Source organism: Thermobia domestica, chromosome 3 (assembly GCF_964235325.1).
Source record: "Thermobia domestica chromosome 3, izTheDome1.hap1.1, whole genome shotgun sequence".
Classification (NCBI taxonomy): domain Eukaryota; kingdom Metazoa; phylum Arthropoda; class Insecta; order Zygentoma; family Lepismatidae; genus Thermobia; species Thermobia domestica.
In genome coordinates, this window is record NC_137456.1 from 242717549 (window position 1) to 242745421 (window position 27873).

The following is a 27873-nucleotide window of genomic DNA, read 5'->3' on the forward strand; positions in this document are numbered from 1 at the left end:
CGGCTCCCTTTTGTCTAGAGACAGACAGGTTGTCGAAAAAAGGCGCCAAAACATACACCACGTTGCCGCGTGAAACAAATATTTCAGTTTCGAGTTGATCTTCGTGTTAGAAGGTGGTGTTACGCTGTGTCTATGTATACCGTGGGTGAAAAATATTTCTGCGTGAAATATTGGCGTTTGAGTTAAACGAACATGCTGAGAACTTGCAACAATTGGACAGATTCATTCTGCTGCATATGTGGGGAAGTGATTTTCAAGGGACAAAGTAGGCCATTGTCACCGTTCCTGAAGACAGCCTACCATCTGTACTTCGGGTGTAAAATCGGCGACCAGGATCGCGTTTGGGCTCCGAAACAAAGTTGTAACTCGTGTGCGGGTACTCTCACAGGATGATTGAAAGGTACACATAAATCGATGCCGTTTGCCCTATCTATGGTTAAGCGCGAGCCCCGTGATCATGTTTCAGACTGTTACTTCTGCCTGACTAATATAAAAGGTTTCTCAAAAAAAACATGAAGCATAAAATACAGTCCTAACTTGGATTCCGCGAGGAGATCTGTGAAACATGATGTTGTCTGCCTGTACCCATACTACCAGACTCATACACCCTGTGCAGTGTTTCATCCGATGAAGAAACAGCTGCTTGTGAGGATGTTGCACAATCTTTGAGTACACAGTCAGATCCAAATTACGCTCCAGTGCTTGACACTAATGAACCACATGTGATAAGTCAGGAAGAGCTGAATGATCTGATCAGAGACTTAAACCTTCTCAAGTCTAAGGCCCTGTTGCGTGCATCACGACTTCAACAATGGAATCTACTAAACCAAGATGTGAATATATCGATGTATAGGAAAAGAAAAATGAGCCTAGTTCCTAATTTTACAAAGGATGGTGATTTGGTGTATTGCAGTGACATTCCATCGCTTATGGGACAACTGAAGTTGAACTACAACACTGAAGATTAAAGGCTATTCGTAGATTCCTCTGGGATAAGTCTCAAGGCAGTGTAACTACACAATGGCAATAAAAGCCAGCCATCCCTATTGCTCATGCTGTACATATAAAAGAAACATACGAGAACATGCGAAACCTATTGCAGAAAATAAAGTACGAACAGTTCCAGTGGTCTGTATGCGCTGACCTTAAGGTTATTACCATCCTCACCGGCTTACAAGGAGGTTACACAAAGCACTTCTACTTCTTGTGTCATTGGGATAATCGAGCCAAAGATCAGTACACCATCACAAAATGGCCGCCAAGGAAGCAACTGGTTCCAGGGGAGATGAACGTGCTAATGAACGTCTTGTGGATCCAGAGAAAATATTCTTACCACCTCTTCATATCAAATTAGGGCTCATGAAGGTCTCCGTCAAGGCCCTGAACCGGAATGGCGAAGCATTTAATCATCTCAGAAAACTATTCCCAACATTCAGCGAGGCCAATGTGAAAGAAGGTGTTTTTACGAAACCTCAAATCAGAGACGTTTTAAAGGAGACGTAACATTTTCTTCTAAGCTTAATGAAGTGGAGAGTGAGGCTTGGGAGGTCGTTCGAGAAGTGTGCAGTAGCTTTCTAGGAAATCATAAATCACCTGATTACAAAGATATTGTGGGCAGGTTATTATTTCATTTTGTAACATGGGATGTAATATGTCCCTAGAGTTACACTTCCTGCATTGCCACCTGGACTTCTTCCCTGAAATGTACAGCTTGGGGGAGGTCTCTGACGAACACGGGGAAATGTTTTACCAGCAAATATCTAGCATGGAGAGGCGCTAAATGGAGTGTGAATATGTTGGCAGACTTCTGTTGGAATGTGATCCAAGTGTCACGTAAGTGTTAAACTTTAACTTTTTATGCAATTTTATCTGCATAATTTATCTTCATATTTATATATCTGCAAATTATTATGGGTGGAGAATAGCATCTTTGGGCAGATATTGAAACACCCCTCCTCCCTGAAAACTGTACGTCCTGGAGAAAAACGGGTTAGGGATTCGAACTCAGGAGCTCGAAACCTATAGGAATCACCTATTTTCGTTCATGGGAGCGAAAAAAGTTTCATTTTGCCGCCCAGTGTAATTTATATTTTAATATTTTAATATAAAATACTGTTTACACACGAACTCGGAGATGATTGATTTGTTCCTAGTTTTATATTTTTTCATATATGGCCATAATACTTTTTTGGTTTATTGGTCACTTTGAAATAGAGGAGCGTTTTGTTTCGTTACAATACGTACCGAGGATGATAACTGTTTTCCCTTTTAATTTGCGGCCTCTGTTATACTTCCTATGTGCGAGAAAAGTTTCATCTACTTCCAAGGTTGTTCGGGTTTCTCCTATTTAGATGTTTTTTAAAAAATAATTTTTAAAAAGAGCACTTTTTTCATTTGCTCTCTTGGAAGAGGGGGGTGGGAGTGTTCTAGAACTTAACCTCTTTTAGTTTCGTGTTATAGGGTCAGGAGCGGATCCAGGGGGGATCGGGGCGATTGTCCCCCCAGAAGAGGATTTTTTAAATTTTATATAAATAAATAAAACCCATCCCAAAATTTGGAGCCCTTAAAAGTAGCATTATGACAACCCACCGTCCCCCTCCCAGAAGTCGGTCCTGGATCCGCCCCTGTATAGGGTCACTGGTATAAAATAATGAATTCAGCCCTTTTTGTTTCAATTTGGTACTATTTTCCAGCCCACTCCAGAGATAGGACTGTAGCAACAGTGCGTAGACATGTACTTGTTAACTTTGAAGATAGATCAGTTCCATACTCACGTCTCCACTGTCTGTCAACCGCAGCAAATATTCTTAAACTTCCAGTGTCACTTAATAACTTGTTTCCTTTCTCGAAAGCTCAAATGTTCTACCATCTTGATGTTGCTCTCTTGTCACCAAAGTCCCAACCTCAGAGAACAAAATAATCGATTTTCGTCTTTAAAATGATCGTATATTACAAAAAAAATCTTACGTTCGTTATGCAAATGACACTTGTAGCAGCAAGTAAAATACTACTGACAATCGCGATGATATATATAATAAACTGATATACTAATCTTCAGCTTCGAACTCCAAATCAGCGTCACTATTGTTTCCATTTTAAAAACTCTTATTAAAACTTCTCTCTACAACAATAATATTTTTACCCTCTTGTAAACGGGAAGAATGAATCCATTGTTGCCATTAGCCAATTCTCACATCATTATAGATTTAATTTAATGGGAATGACTATTAAAAACCTAAGTGTGTGTATTTTACAATTGTTTAATTTACATCTACAATTTATTTGCACATTGAAAAACTGTAAAATCAAAAATATATACGTTCTAAAATTAGATCCTATCGTATATTGACCTATTATCACAAGAGCATTATTGTATTTAGCATTAAGGCTTAAATTATCGTATGTGTACTTGCCACTGTAGTCTGTAGTCTACTTGCCACTAACGGTTCCGCAGCTAGACTGACGAATATGCCGCCTCCTATGGAGGAAACATATCATTTCCTTTCTCTAGAAATATAATCTTGTAAGTTTGAAAGTAGATTTTCTATGTCACTTTAAAGAATGTATACATTTTTCGACGGACCCCAGTGTACGTTAATAAATTCAGAGAAATTGTTTCTTGATATTATATTCAGTTTCCTAAAAGTAAGTTCCATTTCCTCCCTTATATATTTAGGTTCTCTTCTTTGTTATTTTGGAAACAAACATAAACCATTGGAATTACATGAAGTCTGGAAAACGAGAAAATAATTATTTGTTAAAGCAAGGATTCTGTGAAAGAAGGCAAACAACGTGTTTCTGAGCATCAAAGCTTCTCATAAATTTGTGATTTTTTTTTTGTTGCAAACGTTATAAAGTTTCTTTCGTAGCAGGAGATCAGTAGATCAAGGGAGAACTACACCGTGAGAACACAACCACAAGAACTTCGGGAAACGAAAACCGAACCAAACGCTAACCATGAGAAAACATTCAAGGATTTGAAAGTACAAATAGACAAAACAAAGGAGGAAGCGAAAATTTAACTTCTAATCAAGCAGTAACCTATGCCTATTCAAGTACAACAATAAACGAATGTGTAAATCCTTCATATTAGCCACTTATATACTAATAAAAAAAGTAAATTTTCCTATATTGTAGGATATTTTAGTTTTACCTACAATAGCAGAAGTCTTGTTTTGTAATAATCAACATTTTGTCGTCAAATATTTGAGAAGTAGTCAACCGTGGAGCCATGAAATGAGAAGTACACCATAAGGTATAAAACAGCATTTAAACATTTTTAATACAGATGTTGAGGAGGAAACATATCAAGTGTGTGTTTATAAAGTGCGCTCCTTCTGTCCAAAAGCGTTCATTCTCCGAAAACAGGATCTAGTATGACATATTTAAAACACTTCTTCTCGGTAAAGTAATGACAGACATTTTGCACATTTTGTACATACATGTAGGACATACTTGGACAACATTATCTACAAGGGGTGAATATGTGTCTTCTGGAGGTGTTCAAAGAATGTCAGTAATGTGTACAGTGTCCTAATGCATCTAAGAGTAGTTTCTGTGTTTTTTTGCAGCGTAGAAGAAGTATATTTTACAATGAAATACAGCCAGTCAGTCAGATATCAGATCAAGCATCCATTTCAATGCTTTTCTAAGTAGTTATAAATTAAAACTGATCATTGCAATGCTATTAGAACAATTGTCTACACCTTTATTCTATACAATTTTTCTTAATAAGCATAATTGTCGAAAATTGAATATTTGGGGGATATAAATATAATTGGCAGATAATAAGACACGATCCTAAATGAGAGCAATACCTTTTAGTCTAACTCCATAATCTGGAAAATATACTTTAGTTTAGGGTCTGTTCAATTTTAAATTTAGTACATACATACTAGAAAGTATCCGTTCTTTACATGGACTGCACAACCTGCAACACGTTAGAGTACAGGATGTGCCAGAAGTAGTGACTCATTTGTTGTTAGGTGCGATAGATTAGGCTCTATGATTCGTGTCGTTGTTTGTTTCTTCTTTGGTTTGTGTTGTTGTGTAATGGTAATTTTCCTTGTTTTTCAGTTTGCAACAATACGAGATTGCGGCTTGTCTGAACCTTGAGAAACGTGTCCAATGCGTTCGCCTATTTTCCGAAACACACAACGTTACGGAAGTCCAGCAACGAATGAAGCAGCAGTACGGTGATCCTGCGGCACAGCGGAAGACAATAACAAGGGTGAACAAAGCCTTCGATACCACTGGTAGTTTAATGGACGCCAAGAGGCCGGGTAGGCCTAAATCTGTCAACAATCCCGCAAATGCGGCTCGGATACAGGCGGAACTTGCAAGGACAACACAGAAGACGAAATCGATTCGACGGTTGCCCCTGAATATCTCAGTCATTTGTTACCAGGGTTCTCAAGTATCTGAAACTATGCCCGTATCATCCTTGCCTGCTGCACGCATTCAATGAGGGTGTTCCCGATTGCCGTATCGAGTTTGCTGAGTGGTACCTGAAGACGGTGGAAGAAAATTCCGGCTTCGAGAACCACATGGCCTGGATGGACGAGGCAAAGTTCTATTGTCAGGGTCAGTGAACCGTCACAACTGTGTGTACTAAGGTCCTGAGAATCCAAATAATGGCGCGAATCACCGAGGAATTCAACAACATTCCCGTTCAGATGTACCGAGATGACTGTAGTAATGTGCGTCTCCGGATGCAGGCATGTATCGATGTTAATGTCCGCCAGGTGGATCTCCAAATGGAGAATAGGGATTATATACTGTAAGCCACTTGATTTTTACGTCATTTGTCTGTACCTACAATTTTGCCTCATGTCATTCCTGTTTATAATAAAAATGTACTGATCACCCAAAAGGTGAGTCACTGCTTCTGGTACACCTTGTATTTTGGGTTGTCTAACTTGAGGGCTTCAGAGATATCGAATACTTTTAGAAACTCTCAGGAACACTTGTGAACCCACCATGCTCCTTCCCGTGAATCAGAGGTCGAAAAAGCTATTTTATACCAATTACTTCTATCGGGGTGACAATTTTTCATTCAGAAGATATAAACTGAAAGCCAGAATGATAAATTTTCAGAAGAGAAAGATGCATCTGAGGAGTATAAAAGTAGACTTGGAGGGAGAAAGATAAATTTGAAGGCAAGAACAGTAGATTTGGGGGATTGTTAGAAACAAATAAATATCTGGCTTCTATCCCTGTATACAATTACATCCTTCTAATCATGTATGAAACAGAACCCTTCCTTTCTTTTCAATCAACAACACTTCTTCCTACCTAAGAGAATAAAAGCGACAGATAGATAGAGTAGGAGAGTAATAGAACATGAAATTCTAGCAGTTGAGAAAGGTCAGAGAGTACCAAAACAGTTAAAGAAGATATAACCATTGGAGACAACAGAAAGGGATATTGAAACACCAAATGTAATTAATCCATATTTCATTACCCTTTCCTATCTTACTTGAAGTAATACAATGAGCTGTTGTAGATCAGAGCGTTCAGTAGAGGTAGATCGTTCATCTCTTTTGTGTGGTATCTCTGGTTCGATTCCAGCTAAAGCCAAGTGTGGTTTGTGCTGGGCAAACATCGTGTGTATGAGTTTTCTTGGGGTTCTCCCGTTTTCTCCCACTTTCTTCATTCCTCCATTTCATTTATTCTCGTCATGAACATCTCCTTTGACTTACACGACATAACCGTAGGACATGAACCTGAAGGATTTCATTTCACTTCATTGGGTGGCATAATAATGTTAGCATCTCTTATTGGTTGTGAGAGAATACATTTCACTATAAACATCTTATGCATTCATAGAACCAACGTTATTTATGGCGTCATTACAAAAAAACGGCTGACCCTTTTAAAAGGATTTTTTGAATATAATTCGCATCTAATACGAACTGACCTTTTATCATGTTATTTTGATTCAAATATGTGTTCTGAAGGTGGCTCAACATTTAACAGACAAACCAAATATCTCAGAAAATCCTCAAATTAGGGAAATAAAACTAGGTATATAAACTCCTCATTAAAAGCAATTCAACACGTGATATAGTAATTTCTAAAATTGTGGTTTTAAGGAAGGAAAGGGATCAACTTTTCTCTCCACGTGCAAATCGAGGTTGTCTCATCACCATGGTAAAAAACGGTTCGACAATCTCAATTAATTTTTAAACATAGCACTTGGCTTGTGCTGATGCCACTTTTTGAGAATGTATATCCTACGAGGAAGGAGTTTTAAAATGTGTGATACAAATATACTATCTCATGAACCGTTCTTGTCAGGGAAATGAAACTTGATATATTAATTCTTTACTTCGTAATAAATTACACGTGTCCCAGGATTTTCAAAACTTCAGAGGAGAAGAAGGAGACAATTTTTATATTTTAATTTCCATATTTTGTATCCATAAAATGGCTAAAATAAGAAAATGATTGAACCATTTAAAATGAACTTTTAAATAACATAATTAACACTTGAATGTACCTGCGTTTTCATATTTTCACTTTGATTGAAATACGCATCTTAAAGGGGGAAAGGAGATTCACATTTGGATTGATGACGGTAACTGAAAATGTTTGGATTACGAAATCAAAACAAACACTTTAAGTTGGTGTAAATCGGGAAGATTACCAAAATACACACCATATCTGCTCTGTTCACAAAACCGAAAACCGTAATTCCTGTGATACGGGAAAAGAACCGAAATACATTTTGACTCGTCGATTTATTTTACAAAGACGAAACCTATCATTTCGAGAACAAAACTGAAATGATGTTTAGCATATCAGATTCGTTCATATAAAACTGAAAACCAAAGTGATATGAATGACATATGAAATATGAAAATGTAAGCTTAAGGAAGACTAACTTGGTAGAAATATGAAAGTGTAGGCTTAACTATAGGTAGATGAAACTTACCTAAATAGCTAACAGTCCTAACTAACAGTCCTAAATAGATGATCGCATCTTCTAGTCAAAGTCATATTCTTATGAAAGGGTTGGAAGACGAGTAGATAGTTCAAAAACGTTCCTAATTTTATTACGGATTATTTTATTTATTTATTTATTTGGAATTAGGGCGGCAGTGCGGAAGCTGGCTGGTCGATAGTCTACTGTAGTATTTTTAATTTATATAGCATTTCATCTCTGTAGACGTGCATAGTAGGAAAACGTCAGGTCGGCGCAGGTTCTATTATGACTTGGGGAACTTTCACATGGTCATTCATGTATACATCTGAGGAACAGCATTGTTGGGAGATTGGCAAGAAGTGTTAAGTGCGTTAGTAATGGCAATATGTAAACATATTAAAAGAAAAAAGAATTGTATTCACTGTGCTTTTTTATGTTCGTTTATATCAAGGATCTTATAAAATAGAAGATCTGCCCTTACAACAAAATCTTGAAGCCATACGTCACAGTTTCACCACCCCTACTCTGCCCGCTCCACCCAATAGGATCGCAATGTTTTGAGCCAACAATCATGGCAGAAACGAAAGTAGCCAATCAGACGATGGCGGAAACTAAAGTAGCCAATCAGACGTGTCTATGCTAGGTGTTTTTTGGCTTCATCGATTTAATAGGATAAAGATACATATGGACAGATCCTCTATTTATAACATCCTTGGTTTATATGTCCTTTACAGGAGTATATTAAGTATCCGTTTATATTAGTAAATTATATATATGAGTTTATATTGATGTCATTTTCAGTGAACATCATATTTGGCATTAAAGTACGTGTCCAGTGGTACATTTTGGTTAATGATTTATTTGCAGAATTGATTTTTATATAAGAGAATGTTTATATGTAGTTAGGCCTATTTAGTAAGCCCAACATTATATCCAAAGTTCTTGTTGAATTATCAACTGCAGCATATATAAGAAATTTTGTACATGAAACAATCATGTCGGCTCCTAGCTATCGGAAAGTCAATATTTATCATTTATACTTCTTCATATTTCCAGCTGGCATAATATCTTTGTAATCTTTGCGATGACAAAATTTGAAACTACAGCAGAACAACGAGCCTTGTCACAAGGCTAACGTTGTTTGCAGTGGCTCAAGGAACACAGTGATGGATTTCAATTGCTCCAATGTTCTCTCAATCTCATTTCGATCTTAACCAAGTTGAATAGGATACCTTTGGGATGTCATTAAATGTCAGATCTGGGCTCATCACTACCCTCCGAAAAATATACAAGAATTAAGTGCATTTTGTGTGCCGTTGTGACGTACAGAGCCGTAGCTAGAGATTAGGGCGAAGTAGAATTCGGCGCAACCCCGCCCTACAATCACCATACCAAGCTTTTTTTCATATAAGAGAAGCAGCTTTTGTTGTTATGCTAACGCTGAATTTTTATCAAGCTTCTTGGACAAACCATTGCAACAGTCAAAAGCAAACATTATGTATACTTTTACAAATAAGAACTGTTTTCAAAAGGGTTATTTTGGACTTTCTGTTAAACTTGAGAAAACTACCTTTGATTGTATACAGGTCCATTTGGAGAACAGTTTTGGAAATTTGGAACTATTTACAACATTGCATACTATCGACAAGAAATGAAATTTCAATACATTAGAAACTATGTTTCTTTAATGTTCGAAATAGGTGACAGCAATAATTTTCAGTACTAATTGTAAACTTTTGTAATAATTTTATCCTGTATGTGATCACACAAATAGGAGTTTAATTTTGATTTTTTACTGTAAAAATATTTTGTGAAATGTAACGGAAATTCAGAAGAAGCATTTTTTGCAAGTTCTCAATATGAAACAAATTTAATGTTTGTATTTAAAATCTAAAATATAGTTTGGCTACTGCATACGTTTGAAATTACAGTAATTACTTAATTTCTTAATATAGATAGATAGATAGATAGATAGATAGATAGATAGACATAGATATAAATATATAGTTATATATATAGAGAGATATATATAATGTATGTATTTTGTACTACAAGTAGTTGGTGGAGAAATGATCCCAATAAATTCCTTCGAATTGGAAGCATTTCATATGTCAATGAATTTTAAAAAATCGCTGGTAATGATCAGTCAATTAAAAAGATGAAATTCGTTGGGTTAAGCTCTTACCCCTTACGCCCCTATTGTACAACTCCTTCAAGTTCGCAAAATGTTATTATTCACCTAGTTTCCCTTTATTTTTAATATTCCCGCGCAAACAGCAGCTTGCGTATGCTTGCGTGTCTCTTCACTCTTTCATTTTCTTACCTTCATTCTTACCGTCGTGATTAATCAGATTGTGCTGAAGAGCATGGTTAACTAAGCAAACTCATCACCATCAAAACGCCGAACACGTATTTAATTTTGACAGTTTCTGATTTTGAAAACACTGATGTGTACACTATAAGTGATTACTTGGCATCTTGTATATCACATCGTCATTAATAAATCATATCAGAACTTCATTTAAGTAAAAATTTGTTATGAGTCTTATTGAAACTTTTGGTTTTCGAGCGACGCGAGCACGAGAAGTTTTACCAAATCTATTTCTTTGCAAACCGACAACAACATTGATTTAATAGGGGGCCAATATCTTATCGGGGCGACGCATAATTACTTATTTCCAACAGTACTTTTCCTTTCTTTTGCACGTTTGGCGCCCTCTTGCTGGCGCCCAAGTGACTCGCTCGCCCCTCCTAGCTACGGCTCTGCTGGGGTGTCATGCATCAAGCCATCTAGTAAGAGTTAATTGCATCCAAGACCCATGTCAAACCACGTTTCTGGTGTCCTGCAACCCAAACGTGGACATAGCAGATCTTAATGATTTGGCTAGTGCAGCGTTTCCCAACCTTTTTCAACTTGCGGCACACTACGGGTGTAACTTCAATTCTCGCGGCACACTCATAGATATTATTATTATTATAATTATTATTATTATTATTATTATTATTATTATTATTATTATTATTATTATTATTATTATTATTATTATTATGTAAACATAAAATACCCTAGTATTTTTTCTCTGTGATTACTGATCTCACAGGGAAGAAAGCTCGGTCACTAGTTTGCCTCTCAGTGGTAAATCATTATGCTTATTTTTCATTCTAATTTAAAAATAGAACACAATTGCAATGAAATATAGGACTCAGCTTTTTAAAAATACACTTTCTTTTTCGAAAACTGTATTCTACCTTTCACTAAGAAGGAAGATCATTAAATAACGAACGAACAAATAAATATCTTGTACTTTTAAAACACAAATGTACGTAATTTGTTTACATGTTTGCTTTACCGAAAGGAATGAAATATTTTAACATTTCAAGCAGGGGCGTAAATAAGGGCCCCACAGACCCCGCATTGCGGGGGGCCCAAGCCATCAGGGGACCCCAACTCGTGAAGTGGGACGTAGAGAAGGGGCCGCTCTGCACGCTGTCTGCAGGGTGGCCCCCAAGCCTTTAGTTACGCTACTGATTTCAAATTACGAAATATTCTGCAACAATAAAATAGCAATAATGGTCATAACTATGATAACAAAAACTTTTTTCAAATTTATAAACATAGTTAATATACGTTACAATTTTTAAATATTATATGAATGTTAGAATTGTTCAATAATATTGGTAATGTAAAATTTTTGAATACTATCTATTGATGGTTGCAATTGTTTAATGATAATATATGAAGATTACAGTTTTTCAAAAATAAATAAAACAAGTTGGTTCAGGAAGCAAAATTAATGTTAAACTTGAGCTTGATGTTCTTTCATAGTCTTCTTCAATTGTGGACGGATAGTTGTTAAACACACTCATTTCGTGTTTCGGAGTTAACAGTTGTGACCCGTTCTTACACTTGATTTTCTTCATTGCAGAAAATCCTGCTTCACTTAAGTAGGATGTAGAGAAGGAAATAAGAACTTTGTAGGAATAGCTTGATATTCTCTCCGGAGAGAAATCTAGAATGATGCCATCTCTTGTTGCGAGTGCTGGAGTTTCAAACCTCGGCCATTCCTCAAATCGACCAATTAACTTTTTTCCTGTACATTTAATCTGCTGACTGTAGGACAGAAGGCACAAAGGAGTCCCTCACCCAGTCAAATGAATTAAGCTGAAGCGTAGGAAAATACTTCTCAACTTTGGTACACAACAAAGACAATGTGTCCGAAATGAGCGTTGAGAGGTTTGTGCCAATTTTAAAGCACTTTGTAATCTCAAATGTCACATTTGTTTTGTTTTTTAATTCTGTCCTCTCAAAGTAAGAGTTTCTCCTTAAATAAGCAAATTTTGTCACTTAAGGTTAGGATATTTTCGTTTTTTTTTTTCCTGAATACTTTTGTTCAGCGCATTCAATAAGATATGTCAGTAAGAAAAGTAATTTTATTGCACCAAGAATCATCGCTAAGGAAATCGGCATATTCACTTTCTTCTGACAGAAATAGAAGTTGTTCTTTAAGTGCATAACATTTTGACAATACACGACTACGAGACTACCACCTCGATTTCCTCGCGGCACACCAGCGGCCCATTCGCGGCACACCAGTGTGCCGCGGCACACCGGTTGGGAAACGCTGGGCTAGTGAGTTTGTGTAATTTGGAATGGTACTTTTCCAAGCTCATACTTATCACGTGATTTGCCATGCAAATGCATTTTGCTTAGTTACGATTTAACGAGTTATATATATATATATATATATATATATATATATATATATATATATACAAGGGCGGATCTAAGGGGGGGGCTACGGGGCTATAGCCCCCCCCTTGACGCTCAGGTTTACACTGGATAAAATGGGCTTCAATTCAGCTTTACACTGGATAAAACGGCAAATTATGGTTTAGCCCCTCCCTTGATCAAATCCTGGATCCGCCACTGTATATATATATATATATATATATCGTTTTGTTGGTGAATAAAGTTAGCATTGCACAGTTTAAATTTACGATTCTAGACCAATTTTCTTAATTAGGTAAGTGCTGAGCTGTCTACATACAATAATAAAATTTACTGACTTCTTGAGTAGCATAATTTATACGTAATGAAATTTTTAAACTAACATTTATTTACGTTTACTTTTTTTTCATTTCAGCTCCTTTATGAAATGAGACTACTAGTTGATCTGGAGCAGATTAATAGTGCAAAGGGTCACCTGCAACATTCATTATGAAAAGATTTCCAGGAACCTAGGCTACAGGGAATGCTATAAGTACACTTCAATATCATAATGCGAAATATCCATACGTAAAATACGAAATAGATATGTAAAGTGCTATTGTGATCGTCAAGTATCAGATACTGTTAACTTAGATGTAAAAAGTTATATGTAGTTAGCAACATGCAAGGAAATCAAGGTGGGATGGATGCGTAATCTACTACTTGAAGTTTGCTGTTTCAGTGTACTAGTTCCATTAATTATACTAATAGACTTTTCTTTATATAGCAACGACTTTGAGGAAACGATCGTCTGGTTAGAGTCACGGAACGACTTTAGGGGATAATGCGCGCTCATACGCATTAGCCACATTTAGAGAAGGGATAATTTGAATAATTGGCCAGAACGTATTTCTGAATGTTGATGTTTTCCTGATTCAGGGCGAGGAATTCTTTAGAAAATGGAATTAAATTGACCACTGCAGAGTGGAGAACTATGGTAGGGGTCATTCGAATTAGTGCCGGTTGTTCAGCTAAGCTATAAGCAGTCCTATTAGTTGGTCAGTAAGAGCAAATTATATACTTCATACGTAAATTTGCTGTTCTGAGCGGTTGACCTCAAGTGAGAGGAATATGCTAAAATATATTGACCAGGTAACAGTCAATAGGTGTTTAAGAGACCTGGAATTGATTTCCCCTTTGTATTAATTTTTTATCAATAATGAAGGGTTCTTCATCGACTGAAGTTATTGATGTAATATTTCCTTTATATCTATTAAATTCACAAGGTATTTACATGTCCAATAGACATTTTTTCCATTACTTTGTATAGTTTTAATACGACTACTGCTACTATACTGTCCTACAGATCTTAGTACTTCGTTATTATCGATATCATTATTGCTTATTGTGTTTGAAAGTAAACTCGCATTAAGCTGTTGACATATTTCCCTCTTTAAGCACATGAGCGCAATGCCTCAGTATAACAATACTTTCTTATATAATAATGACTTTTTATGATGGCCTGCTCAAGGTATTTTGAACCCTAAGCGGAAAATAATTTGGCAACCCTGTCTCTTGACATTCTCCCCTCCCTCCGTCCTGTCTCCCCTCATATCAGGGTTGCCAATCTGATTTAATTATATTATCTACCTTTTAAACTTAGGACCTTTACCGAAGCAAAAAATACTCTCTACTACTCTATAGACTTGAACCTAAGTGAAAGTTATTTTGATTTCGATCAAAGACTCCGTGAAGCTTGCCACCATAGCTTGCTTTAATGCTTTCATATAGCTTGTTGTAATAATTGTTTACCCTATTAATGTTATAAACACCACAAAACAAAACGAAAAAGGTCTTGTCCTAGTTCACTACATAGCCATAGCCCAGCTTTTGTTACCTTAACTTGCTGGTGCATTTGAAGGACAGCTTGTAGTCTCCTTTGATAGGCCTCTGTGAGGTCATCGAAAGCAAGAATTGTATTTTTAAAAAGCTTTGTTTTTATTTAATTAAAATATTAGGATTGTAGCAGTTTTTCTTAGCAACAACTTGAAAAGTAATCGTGGTTTCTTTATTTTTTTCTTGTAACGGATAAGATGTTATTTATCTTTTCTATAGTTTTCGTTTTCCTCCAACATTATCATTTCACTAAATCTTTCATAATCATTTGCTTTATTTGTTTATCAACCGTCTTCTTTAGCCTGTAGGGTATACCAGATGTGGCAATTAAATAACGAGACTACCAAGCCCCTGTCGCGCAGAATCGTGGTGGGGGGAGGTAGCTAATCATGTGTTGTTGATCTTGAACCTTAATCAGCAGAAACTGTGTGTTTCATGATTTTGAAAGCTTTTCCTTTTCTTTGCAGGCTTCCATGAAGAGGACAGTGTTCTTTAGTAGTGCCGGAATCAGTGAACAGTAGTGAACAATAAAGTTGAGCAGCGCATTAACATCAAATTTCTGGTGAAATTAAGAAAAAGCACCGACGGAATGTTGTGCAATGTTAAAAGAGGTGTATGTTGATAATGCTATGTCACATACGCGAGTTTTCGAATGGCACAAACTATTTTGAGAAGGTAGGGAGGATGTTGAAAATGATGAACGACCCGGCCGCCGTTTGAGTTCAAGAACGGACGAAAATGTTTTAAAAAAATAATGAACTTGTGCGGAAAGACAGACGTCTGAGCATTCGGATGATCGCAGACATGACGAACATTAACAAAGAGACAGTAAGACAAATTTTGCATGACATCTTAAACATGACAAAAGTTTGTGCAAAAATTGTCCCGAAAAACCTCTGTCAGGAACAAAAAGACATTCGAAAGACCATTTGCTCTGACGTCATGGAACGATACAAAACAGAACCAAACTTGCTAACACGTGTCATCACAAGTCATGAAACTTGCATTTTTCAGTATGACTCTGAGACTAAGCGTCAATCCATGCACTGGAAAACTCCCACAACGCCAAGAATGAAAAAATCACGAATGAGCAAATCGAAAGTGAAAGTAATGCTCATCGTTTTATTCGATATCAGGGATATCATCATGACTGAATGGGTACCTCAGGGTCAAACGGTGAATCAGACCTACTACAAAGAAGTCCTAATCAAGCTGAGGGAAAGAATAAGGAAGAAGAGACCGGATTTGTGGAAGAACGATGCATGGATCCTCCACCAAGACAATACGCCTGCCCATAATGCCCTTTCTGTGAAGCAGTTTTTAGTAGCCACGTGAATTCCTGTGCTCGACCATCCTCCGTACTCCCCAGACCTGACTCCCTGTGACTTTTATCTATTCCCAAAAGTCAAAAGTGTATTCAAGGGAACACATTTTCAGTTTGTGGAAGAGGTGAAACGAGAAACGGCAGAGTTGTTGAACAGAGTGACATCTGATTACCTACAGCATTGCTTTGAACAATGGAAGGCACGTATACAGCGGTGTATAGATAGGGGAGGGGAGTAAATTGAAGGGAATAACAGTCAATTGTAACTTTCTTTGCAATAGGGGAGACCGGGGCTGGTTAGCGAACTTTTCATTCTTTATTTTTTTATTTTTATTTTTATTTATTTATTTATTTATTTATTTATTTATTTTTATGAGCAGATGGTGCACTGTATTGCAATGTAATGGATGTGTACGGACAGACCAATGTTTCCTCTAATAAATTCAATTTTTGTTTTTGTTTTGTTGCTTACAGTTTTCGAGAAATAAATTTTTCCTTCTTTTAAAACGGAGTATGCCAACCAACTCCTAGTAAGGGACTGGTTTGCTGATATTATGGGGCTAGTTGGCATACTTTTTAAATATAGCAAAACACAAACAAAAATTGGATTTATTAGAAATAAACGTTAGTTTTTCTAAAAATTCTATCATATATATTGCAATGAAGGCTATTTGAAGTTTGAAATGACTGTTATTCACAACATTTAAAAGAATCAGCAATATGAAATATGAAAACTTCTTTCTTTCATTCTAGCTTGGTTGTCATGACATTGAAAGCTACAAGATTATCAAACCACATCCGTTTTAATATGATTTGGTGTAGGTTAATTCTTCATATTATTTCAAAATGTAATTAAAATAACTGAACTATCAAGAAACGTAGTTTATTTACCGCTGTTTACAAATTAGCTAAGAGAAGCTAAGATATGTTTTAGCTCAATTATCGAGAAATGCAGTTTATTTCCTACTTTCCATAAAGAAAAAGCAATAGCTAGGCCTCTATTTTTGTAACGAAAGAGCACATACAAAATATTCTTGATCCTGAGAATTGGGCCTATTCGGAAAATTCAGAGTCTGGCATACAGTCTTATTTCGATTTCTAAAATTTGACAGTAATCCAATATGTGCATGCTGTTCTATGACATTGAAGTAAAAGATTGGTAGAACTGTAAACAACATAACTATAAAACAAATAATGTAACAATAAAAGTAAACTGAAATAGAATTCCACACGGGGTTATTTGGCGCACTTGCCAACCAACCCCAAATGCTATACGCCAACTAACCCCAAGCCCATGTTGTGCAACAAAGTCGTAATTACTCAGCAATTGTTTGGCATTTACGTTTTATTGTTTGAATATCCATAAAAACAAAGTTCAGATCTAACTAATGCTATATTACTTACCTCTGTGCTATATTACTCCAAGCAGTGACGATTCTGTGATGTTGTAACGGAGAACTGAAAAAAATACTTCAGATTGGCAAAAACACTTTTTATCTAATAGACGTCATAATCCACAAGTTACAAATTCCATATGAAGGTGGCAGCTGCATCCATATGCCGCTCTTTTATGACAACAGCAACAGTTCATTATGTTAATTAATGAAGGAGTTATATGCAGTTCGTCAACCAGCCCCTGCTGCCAACCAGCCCCGGTCTCCCCTACATCACATTTATGACACCAGTCTCGTCATTTAATTGCCAGACCTCGTACTGTGGAACGTGAAACTCAAATATTACATTTCATCTCATTTCAATCGGTGGAACGTGTTTGCACCTAAAAATGGGAAATAAATGGTTAGAATAGAAACTTACTTTTTTGAAAGTGTAATAGTATTTCCCTTTTAACCCTCTGTATAGTTAAACCGATTTGCTGATGTATGATCCATACTGATTTTGCTGTATATTCGCCAGTAAAAGATTTCTTTTTCCACTAATTTTACTGATAAATTTTTATTGCTAGGCTTTGTATATATTTCACAACTTTTGGTGATAAGTAATTTATGATGGTCGTTACTTTGATGTTCTTTCATCCGTGTTTGACCTGGTTGAAACTTCTGAACATAGGAGATAGACTGCTGTGCAATAATAGCGATTTGTTATGTTTCAACTGAATTATAAATTAACTCCTCCTACCGAAAACTCTTCACGTGAAGCGAGTAATTACCCCCACAGAGAGAGAACTCACGCAAAATTCCTTTTTATAGACGAGCATTAAAGACAGAAATATCATCCCTTATCGCTAAGTAAAAGCAGATGTAGATGGTGGCCTTATTTTGAAAGTGAAAGTTCATGGTATGTTGGATATCTTCCTTTGTAAATGTTTCCTTTGTTACAGTTTGTTTGTTTACTCCATAAGAGTTTTTGTTATGGTTACAATGATTCGTTGGCAAATATGCTGTCATGGCATTAATTACAACATGCAGAACACAAGAAACGACGTTAACAGTAAACTAATTAACATTAAAGTACTGACATTGGTAATAATTACATTCAATTGCTTTTAGGCTTACAGTTTTTGGCATCTTAAACAATGACCAAAAGCTATTTCCAAAAATTAGTAGAAACACTGATTTATTATTATTATTATTATTATTATTATTATTATTATCATCATCATTATTATTATTATTTGTTCTGAAAGCACATTTAGAAAGAATGATTTTTTTGTTCGCTTAACCTATACCAATTTTTACTTTAATTGGCTTATTTGAAAGCCTGAAAGAAAGCATGCAACATGTTTCATAAAATTCGGTAAATTCTTAAACATATGGTGAAATATTGATTGATTGAGCGTTAATGAGAACGTCAGGATCGAGGCTATTAGTCCCCGTAAATACAATACAACTACAATCAATACAATCAATACGATTACTCAAACACATGAACTGGCGTAAACAAAATTTGAAAACGAACGTAACAAAATATAAGCAACAAAAAAGTGCCGCAATAGAAATAAAAACCAAAAACAAGAGATAAAATAATAAATATATAAAAATAACAAATATAGAACATTGACAATAAACAAAAAATGTGTAACAGTAACAATAAATAGTAACTATATAACAATAACAAATTTAATGAAAACAATAAAAAGTCAGAAGAAAAGATAAAAATGCAGCAACAATAAATAAAGGAGCAAAGGACTAATGCAAGCTCTGAGTATTCAGGACATTCCACAAGAATGTAAGAAATACTCACACGGGAGGGTCTCACAAGTTGTTGCTAAAATCTGATCGTCACATAGCACATCTGATAGAGCATCTTGAAAAATGAACATGAGTAAAATTTAAGGTGCTATGGATCAGAGGAATATGAGTTAGGGGGCTTCAAAATTTGAATATCCAAAGAATTATATCATGAAATTATGTATGTTTAAAGTATATATATCTTGAAAACCGTTAAAGCAATCAAAACAAAAGTTGCACAATATAATGAGAACAAAATGCTCTATCAAAAACCATAAACAGTGTTGCCATAGGTGAAGCAGTGTTGCCAACTCAGCATAATAGCATTATACACAAGTGTGCACAGATTTAAAATGCACTATTATCACTAAACATAACAGTGAAGTGTAATGGTACGGTGTTACTATTGGAGCTACGTGTGCTGAAAGTGTACAATGGAGAGTTCTGACAACAGATGGTAATAAAGGAATCTGGGTCTCATACTATGAATTTAGTTCAAATACATAACATAGATAGTATAACATAGCAAAATGTCAACAGTGTCACAAAATACTTATGCATTTGAAAAACGAAATTGGGTGATGCCATTTTTACGTCCTGTGTCAGCTTCGAAGCTATATAGGAGTGCAAAGTGGGATTCGAATCACTATGAAAGAGAAAGATAACAATGAAATGTAACAAAAACATGTCCGAGGCGGGATTGGTACCCGCGATACCTAATATGTCGGTTGTCTAGCATTCTAGACCACACCGTTATCCGGTCCGACTAAAAACGAAATGAGGTAGTAACAAAATAATTATATTTCCAATGTGAATATAGTAATATTACGGTGTACAAACATAATTATATGGTATGTAGGAGAGGAAGTAAAAGAATATGTTACTTAACACGAAAGACCAAACCAAGAAAATACTCTTCCAAATACTGATAAGATAACCTGGAGAACCAGTTTACGGAATTAGAAAACACTGTTTCCTTCCTCGCGTGTATCATTTAGTTTTCGCAAATTGCCTGCTTATTCATCGGGACTACAGAAGTATATTGCAAAATCCTCACTTTTTTCTAATGCATTCTTTTATTACCCTTTATTCCCACATATCAGACTTCTCCATTGTTACATTTTCAGCACATGTAGCTCCAATAGTAGTGCAACACTGTACCACTACACTTCACTGTTATGTTAAGTGATAATAGTGTATTTTATATCTGTGCATACTTGTATATGGTGCTATTTCAAGGAAAATATTTTATGCTGAGTTGGCAACACTGATTTACTTATGGCAACACTGTTTATAGTTTTCGATAGGATGTTTTGTTCCCATTATATTGTGCAGCTTTTGTTTTGATTGCTTTAACGGTTTTCAAGATATATACTTTAAACGTACATAATTTTATGATATAATTCTTTGGATATTCAAATTTTGAAGCCCCCTGGCTCCTATCCTTCTGGTTCATAGCACCTTAAATTTTGCTCAAGTTCATTTCTCATTATGCTCTATCAGATGTGCTATGTGGCAATCAGATTTTAGCAACAACTTGTGGGATCCTTCCGTGTAAGTAGGACAATACATTCCTCAACATAAGAACAATTGAAACTACGGAGCAAATAACCATACTTCAGATGAGTGTGTCCGATACGCAAATGCCTCAGGAGCACTTCGTCCCGGCGACTAGGGCGAAAGGATGTGTGCTTCTCTCCAAGGAGTGGCTTAAGTGCATGAAATGTATTTTTATTTGCCTGACCCCAACTTGCTTGTCAATGAGACTGCATGAAAGTCTGGAAATAGCTACAGAGATTGGAACCACTAAAACTATACTTTAATGTAGGGATGGGAAAACAACCGGTTCTGATCCGCTTTGAACTGGTTCAGGCACCAAGCACCCATGCTAAAGATAAGAGTCTGTCCGGAGTGTTTCCACAAGAACCGGTTCATTTTCCATCCCTGTTTTAATGCAATCCTGGCCAAGGCGGCGTGCTTGATAGTTGTGTCAGCACATTCGTTTCCCCGAATATCGATATGACCCGGCACCCAGCAGACAACCACGACACAACCTTGTTGCTGTAGTTGATGGCGTAGATAGACATACAGAAATAGACAACCATAGAAATACATGTATTCTTTTCCTTAATATTGAACTTTCCTTAATATTGAGAGCGTCTTACTTTTGTCATCCAATTAACAATATCACAGCTAAGACTTTTACAAAAATAAGGAATAAGTCCTTAAATAATATTCTAAACAATAGTGAGTCAATAAATAGACACCATCTTCCACATTTTGAGGCGCTTCCATAGCGCTTGGGTTCGAGAGAGGTGAAGAAAGCACCTGACCTGTCCAGAGAATTCGTGTGTGAAATTTCTTGTATTGAATATTACATTCCATCACGTGTGTGTGCGTGTCTTCGTGAAAGTAACGACTACCTAGAATGCCAGAAGGGAATAGCGTCGTAGTCAATAAACGGGATGTCGCGTTGCATAACTTGACCTGACTTTTCTCATTGCATTCTCGTGACTTCGTATCCCTCTTACGTTTAATGTCAATCTTAACATGAAGCGTGTTGTATTGTCTCTCATCTTTCGTCGTATCTTGTTTTCCTGATTCCTTTCCCCTTGTTATTTTGCTTTTTTTCGTCTCTGCAACTGGTGGATCAATTTTACCTACATGGAAAGACCTTGGATTTTCCCCCCGACTTGGTAGCTTGACAAGTTCGCAGTCTGCTAAGCTCAAAAACTATTCTCATGATTACAGCGAAAGAAAGAAGCTAGTCGAAAGTTCCAAGAAAGCAAAAACTTTTGCTATTTTAAGATCAAGATATAAAAAAATAAAAGTTTTCAACCGAAAAAACTACTACCATCGTCGTTTCTTTAAGATTACATCTCTCTTTGGGCTTATATGCTCAGGAACATCTGCTCTAAGCACTATCACTTACACTACTTTCTCTGAATGTGAAATGTACATGATAAACTTCTAAACTTCGGACTAGCTACAAAATATCTTTTTAGAAATAAGCATCAGACGAGAAAAAATGTTGGGAGATGTTCATCTGGGATAAAATTAGCCTGCTTCCACTCCCTCGGAACAGAACGGGGGTAACTTTGGAAACTTGATTTTTTGTTGTAACTTCGAATTCAACTGGAAAAATATAAGTAAATTTTATTTGAAGTATTCCATTCGCGATAGATGGCGGCGTAATCAGTGACAACTAGTTCACTAAGTTTTTTTTAATTGAGAGCCACCAATTTTTATTCCAGAATAAATGTACGACAAACAAATGAAAATGAAATGAAATCTTTTAATTTTTACGTCTCACATTTATGTCGCCTAAGCTCAAGGAAGCGGTGATGATGAGAAATGAATGAAATGGTGAAATGCAGAAAGTGGGAGCAATTGAGAGAACTCCAAGAAAACCCACGTAGACGGTGTTTGTCCACACAAAGCCCAATTTGCGCGAGCTGGGATCGAACCAGGGACCTCACGAACAAGTAGGGTTGCCAACTGGCCGGTTTTTGACCGGCCTGGCCAGAAATTTTGCTGTTATTTTGATTAAAGCCGGTGACCGGTACAAACTTCTTACCAGCCCCTTCATGGCCATTTTTTTTTCAAATTTGTATCTAGTTCGAAGCAATTTCATCCACTTCGAAGTATAGATTTAAAACGTAACTTTTATTCTGTAAATCTAAAACTGTCAGCTTTCACCACCTTTCAACGATTAATATATTTAATTCATGTGTTTAGATAATTTTAAAGATATGACAGGAACTCTTGTCAGGAAAAATTTGAAATTTACTTGGAAGGAATTTTATATTTATTGAGAGTGATAAAGGAATTCTTAAGGCAGTCTTCTGTAGTTAAAGTATAAATTTAAATAATAAATTTTCTTTTCGAAATCCAAAATTGTCACGTATAGATGAATATACTTTTGTTCATCTGTTTCGATAATTTTAAAGAAGTGGCAGTTACTGGTAAATACAATAAAATGATCAATGTCGCTTTCAGTTTCTGATATGTAGCACAACATATCCATTAAGTTTATTTGTGAATGTACTAAGAATATGCAGAATACAGGTATTAATGCACTTTTATTCACGATAGAACCTTCCTTCCTATGGATGGGTTCGAACAGAGACACTTCACACTTAGACCTATATCATAGGGAATTTTGAGGGAGTGCCGGTTTCTTTATTTTCCAGAGTTGGCAACGCTACGCACAAGAGGTGAATACACTACCACTGAGCAACAGCGGCAATTTACGACAAACAGTACCAGGCTTCTGTCTTAAATGTTTTCTCGACTCGCAATAATTGACGTGGAAGATTGTTCTACATTCGGCGCGAAATCAGAAAATTCAAATGCACCAGTTGAATTACTTGCAGCGTGTGGTGGTAATCAATGTTACCAATCAAGCAAGTATTTTATCGACTGCATCTCTTCGTGGTCTACTTCTACGGTACTTTAAGAGGCTATCCGATGTTTCTTTTTTTTTTTTTTTGTATTTAATACTTACTTCTTTAATTGGGAAAGATGTTAGTCTAATTAATAATCAAGATTTTTGTTTATTAATTAAATGATTCGTTCATTTTGAATTACTTCTGAAGTATATTTTATTTCACATTTTGGGTGAGCTTACTATTGATACCACATTCAGTTGGATACATTTTACTATATATATTGTATTATTTGTTCTGAACTGTGTTTATTTGTTGTGTCTGAATTAGTTTTAACTAGTTTCATGATTACGGAGCGATGCAGCTCATAAAATGTTTGGTAACCAATTACTATTACCACCGTAGACTGCATCTAATTGCACTGCAATATTTGAATTACAACTTGTAATTGAAAGCTGAATGGGACCATCTTTCATATCACCTTCCACGAGTAAAGAAAACATTCAAAGGACATTTCGTCCAAACACATTTGGTCCAGGGACATTTGGTCCAAAAGACAATTGGTCCAAAGGACATTTCGTCCAAAGACATTTGGTCTAAAGGACATTTCGTCCAGAGACATTTAGTCCAAACACATTTGGTCCAGGGACATTTGGTCCAAAAGACAATTGGTCCAAAGGACATTTCGTCCAAAGACATTTGGTCCAAAGGACATTTCGTCCAGAGACATTTAGTCCAAACACATTTGGTCCAGGGACATTTGGTCCAAAAGACAATTGGTCCAAAGGACATTTCGTCCAAAGACATTTGGTCCAAAGGACATTTCGTCCAGAGACATTTACTCCAAACACATTTGGTCCAGGGACATTTGGTCCAAAAGACGATTGGCCCAAAGGACATTTGGTCCAAAGGACATTTCGTCCAAAAGACAATTGGCCCAAAGGACATTTCGCCCAAAGACATTTGGTCCAAAGAACATTTCGTTCAAATGGCATTTGGTCCTGTAATGCTTGGGCGTCCGGGGTTTGTTTCTATTAGAAGAGTAAAAGTGATGCCTATAACATTATGACTCAGTAGCTTCTTATTCATAAAGGAAATTTGAAATAAAGATTTATTCCGCAATTTTCATTTCGATAGAACAAATATATGCTTAGATATTCAGAAAAACGTAAACGCCTGAAAACAAAATGACCACCTTTCTTTGCTTTCATTAATAGTTTTACAAAAATAAATTTTTAGCTTCGCAGAAATACAGTTGTAGCTTCGTTGATTAAGGAATTTACCTCCTCCCGAAATGATAAACAACCCTTTGAAGAGCAAACTCCCTCTTCATTTGAGGACAACATTGCCGCCGCATGGTCATGTCAATCTTCTATTTGTTTTGAGACTTGCAATGGATATCTTAAATGTACTGTACTGTACCGAGAAAATTAATATGAAAGCCAATGTATATACTGTATTTGCATGAGGAGTAAGACTGAAATAAAAATACAAGAAAAGTGAACAATTCTGGTTTGTCATACAGCTCACTAATTATGTCGAAACGTCTGCCGACGTTACACACTATCAAAGTCTATGAATAGAAACCAGACTTGTGGTTAACCTGAAAAGATACCTATATTCTACACGAAATATTCCAACTTTCATCTTATATTTGTAAATCACTTATCTTAATGTTGCGGCCAAGAATGTGATTGTTTAAGAGTATTATTAACCGCAAAAAGAATATATTTCACACATGTGTATTTTTCTATTCTCAGTATTTCTTCAAAGAAACTTGATACACATTATTTTTCACTTTTCTAACACAAGGATTTGAATACCTACTATTTAACTTACTCAAATTTAAACTCCGTTAATTTTAGTTACCTGTACTTATTTTAAAACTATTTCATTCACAACATTAAAATTTAGATGTCATGTTAGCAGTTATTGCAGCAACGTACTTCTCATTCCAACCTTTCCCTCATTCCTGTTGCTCGGCCATTTTGTTTACAGGCGTTTACGTTTTTCTAAATATCTCAACATATATTTGCTCTATCGAAATGAAAATTGCGGAATAAACCTCTATTTCAAATTTCCTTTAGAAATAAGAAGCTACTGAGTCATAATGTTATAGGCATCACTTTTTTTACTCTTCTAATAGAAAGAAACCCCGAACCCCTAAGTACCGGACCAAACGTCCTTTGGACGAAATGTGCTTTGAACTAAACATCCCTGGACGAAATGTCCCATGGACCAATTGTCTTTTGGACGAAATGTCCTTTGAATCAAATATCTTTGGACGAAATGGCCTTTGGACCAATTGTCTTTTGGACGAATTGTCCTTTGGACCAAATGTCTTTTGGACGAAATGTCCTTTGGGCCAAATATCCCTAGACCAAATGTCTTTAGACTAAATGTCTCTGGACGAAATGTCCTTTAGACGAAAAGGGTGGTCACCCTTAAAATAATTTTTATTTAACTATAAATACAGTGAATTGAGTCCAGTGACGACGCCAGCTTTAATTTCTTGCGGTTAGAGGAAGCAGGTAGGCAGAGACATTTTTTTGGAGGGGGAGCTGACAGCAGCATTTCTTTTTAAAGCAAAAATAGTAGTTTTATATCACTTGACCTTCACTACAATACAACATGTCTGGGGAGTAGATGATACCACCGGGGGCGCTCGATCCCTCTAGCGTCGACACTGATTGAATCGTGTATATGTGTCCAACTCTAAGTTCCTCTCTCTCCAATGCATACAGCATCGATTACCTAGGATTGTTTGAAACTCAACACACAGCTCCTATGACGTTGCAGTACTATATCGCTGTCATAAATATGCGGTGTGTTCATATTGGTCCCTAAGAGATCAGATTTTGGGGATAGTAGGTTATACCGTGGCACTTTTCCACGCCTTTTTCTGTGTCTAGAATTCAAAAATAGCGCAACGAAAATACATGCCCTAAAAATTGATTACTATGAAGAACACAAATTAGCAATATAAAAGACAAATAGATCTAGCTATTGGCTCATGGGAGTCAAATGCGACTGTGATGTGTAGTGTCTGTAAGTGTCTCTTCCAAGTGACGTCAAATGACCTTTAGGAACACTCAAGACATTGCGTAAACCCACAATGCTCCCGCAAGGTATTTAATGCCCAGGAACATTACTTAAGAGAGACCTATTCTTGGGAGAGAAAGCTTACATGCACACGCCTGTACAAGCATCATCTGGCCAGTGTCAAGAAGAAGTTTGTTGCTGCAACAAATGAAGGTTGGATTTTATCCACCCAGTGATGGTAAAAATTTAAATTAAGGTAACATTACATTGGAATCTATTTCCAACAGTAACAGTTTATTTACAATAAATAATATATATCTAGTATCTTCTGCATTTGATTGTGTAGTGGCTTCTTATACGCAATGTCTTAATTCTAGTTTCAAATTCTGGCAGAGATCATGTCATCGTAGCAAACTACTGTATATTGACCTTATAGAATATGATCTCCATACACGAATACAACATACTATCCAACCACATAGTTTTAATAGGTGTATTAGGTTAAATATTAGTCAACTACCATATTGGACTAAAATTACTTGACGCCATGTCTGGCTTGGATCCGAAACAGGGCACTAAGTTAGACACATAATCCTATTCTTAGTTGCAAATGTGGAAATCACTATTACTAGTACTATACTAACTAACTAACTAACTCTATGGCCTGTGGAACCCGGAGGTTCAGTGCCGCGTTCACAAAAGCTCTCCACTGACTTCTATCCTTAGCTAATTGGATCCAGTTTCTACTTTGTATTCCAATCTCTGCGAGATCCATCTTAATATTATCCTCCCATCTGCGCCTAGGTCTTCCTAATGGTCGTTTTCCTATGGGTCTACCAGTCAAGACTTTGAAAGCATTTCTACTTTCTTCCATTCTAGCTACATGACCTGCCCACCTAAGCCTCCTAGACTTGACGACCCTAACAATATTGGGTAAACCGTATAAACTATGTAGTTCCTCGTTATGAAGCTTCCGCCATTCCCCATTCTCGTTCCTCTTGGGTCCGAATATTCTTCTCAGGATCCTGTTCTCAAATACTTTCAGTCTATGTTCTTCCCTCAGAGTAAGCGACCATGTTTCGCAACCATACAGAACAACAGGCATGCTTATCGTTTTATATATTTTAAGCTTCAAATTCCTTGACAGAATTCGCGACGACAAGAGATTTTGAACCGAATAGTAACACGAATTCCCTGCTTTTAATAGACATTTAATTTCTTCGTGAATATGATTTTCGTCTGTTAATATTGATCCTAAATATTTGAAAGTATCCACTTTATCAAAAGTATTATTTAATATTTTAACGCCTCCACAATTTGCCGTATTACGGTCCCGACACACTTCCATGTATTTAGTTTTCTCTGCATTTACTTCTAAACCCATGTCCCTGCAAGCGCTT

General features: G+C 36.2%; 1 protein-coding gene and 1 long non-coding RNA gene across 2 annotated transcripts in view; one reads left to right on the forward strand and one right to left on the reverse strand.

The window, feature by feature from the left end:
• Nucleotides 1-13778, forward strand: part of LOC145680997 (uncharacterized) — a 597524-nt gene extending 583746 nt beyond the window's left edge. The window contains exon 3 of the long non-coding RNA XR_014130707.1: nucleotides 13072-13778. This is a non-coding gene — a long non-coding RNA (uncharacterized LOC145680997). The remainder of the gene's footprint in view (nucleotides 1-13071) is intronic.
• The window catches only part of LOC145680996 (uncharacterized), a 1339336-nt gene that overhangs the window by 628403 nt on the left and 683060 nt on the right, over nucleotides 1-27873 (reverse strand). The window lies entirely within an intron of this gene.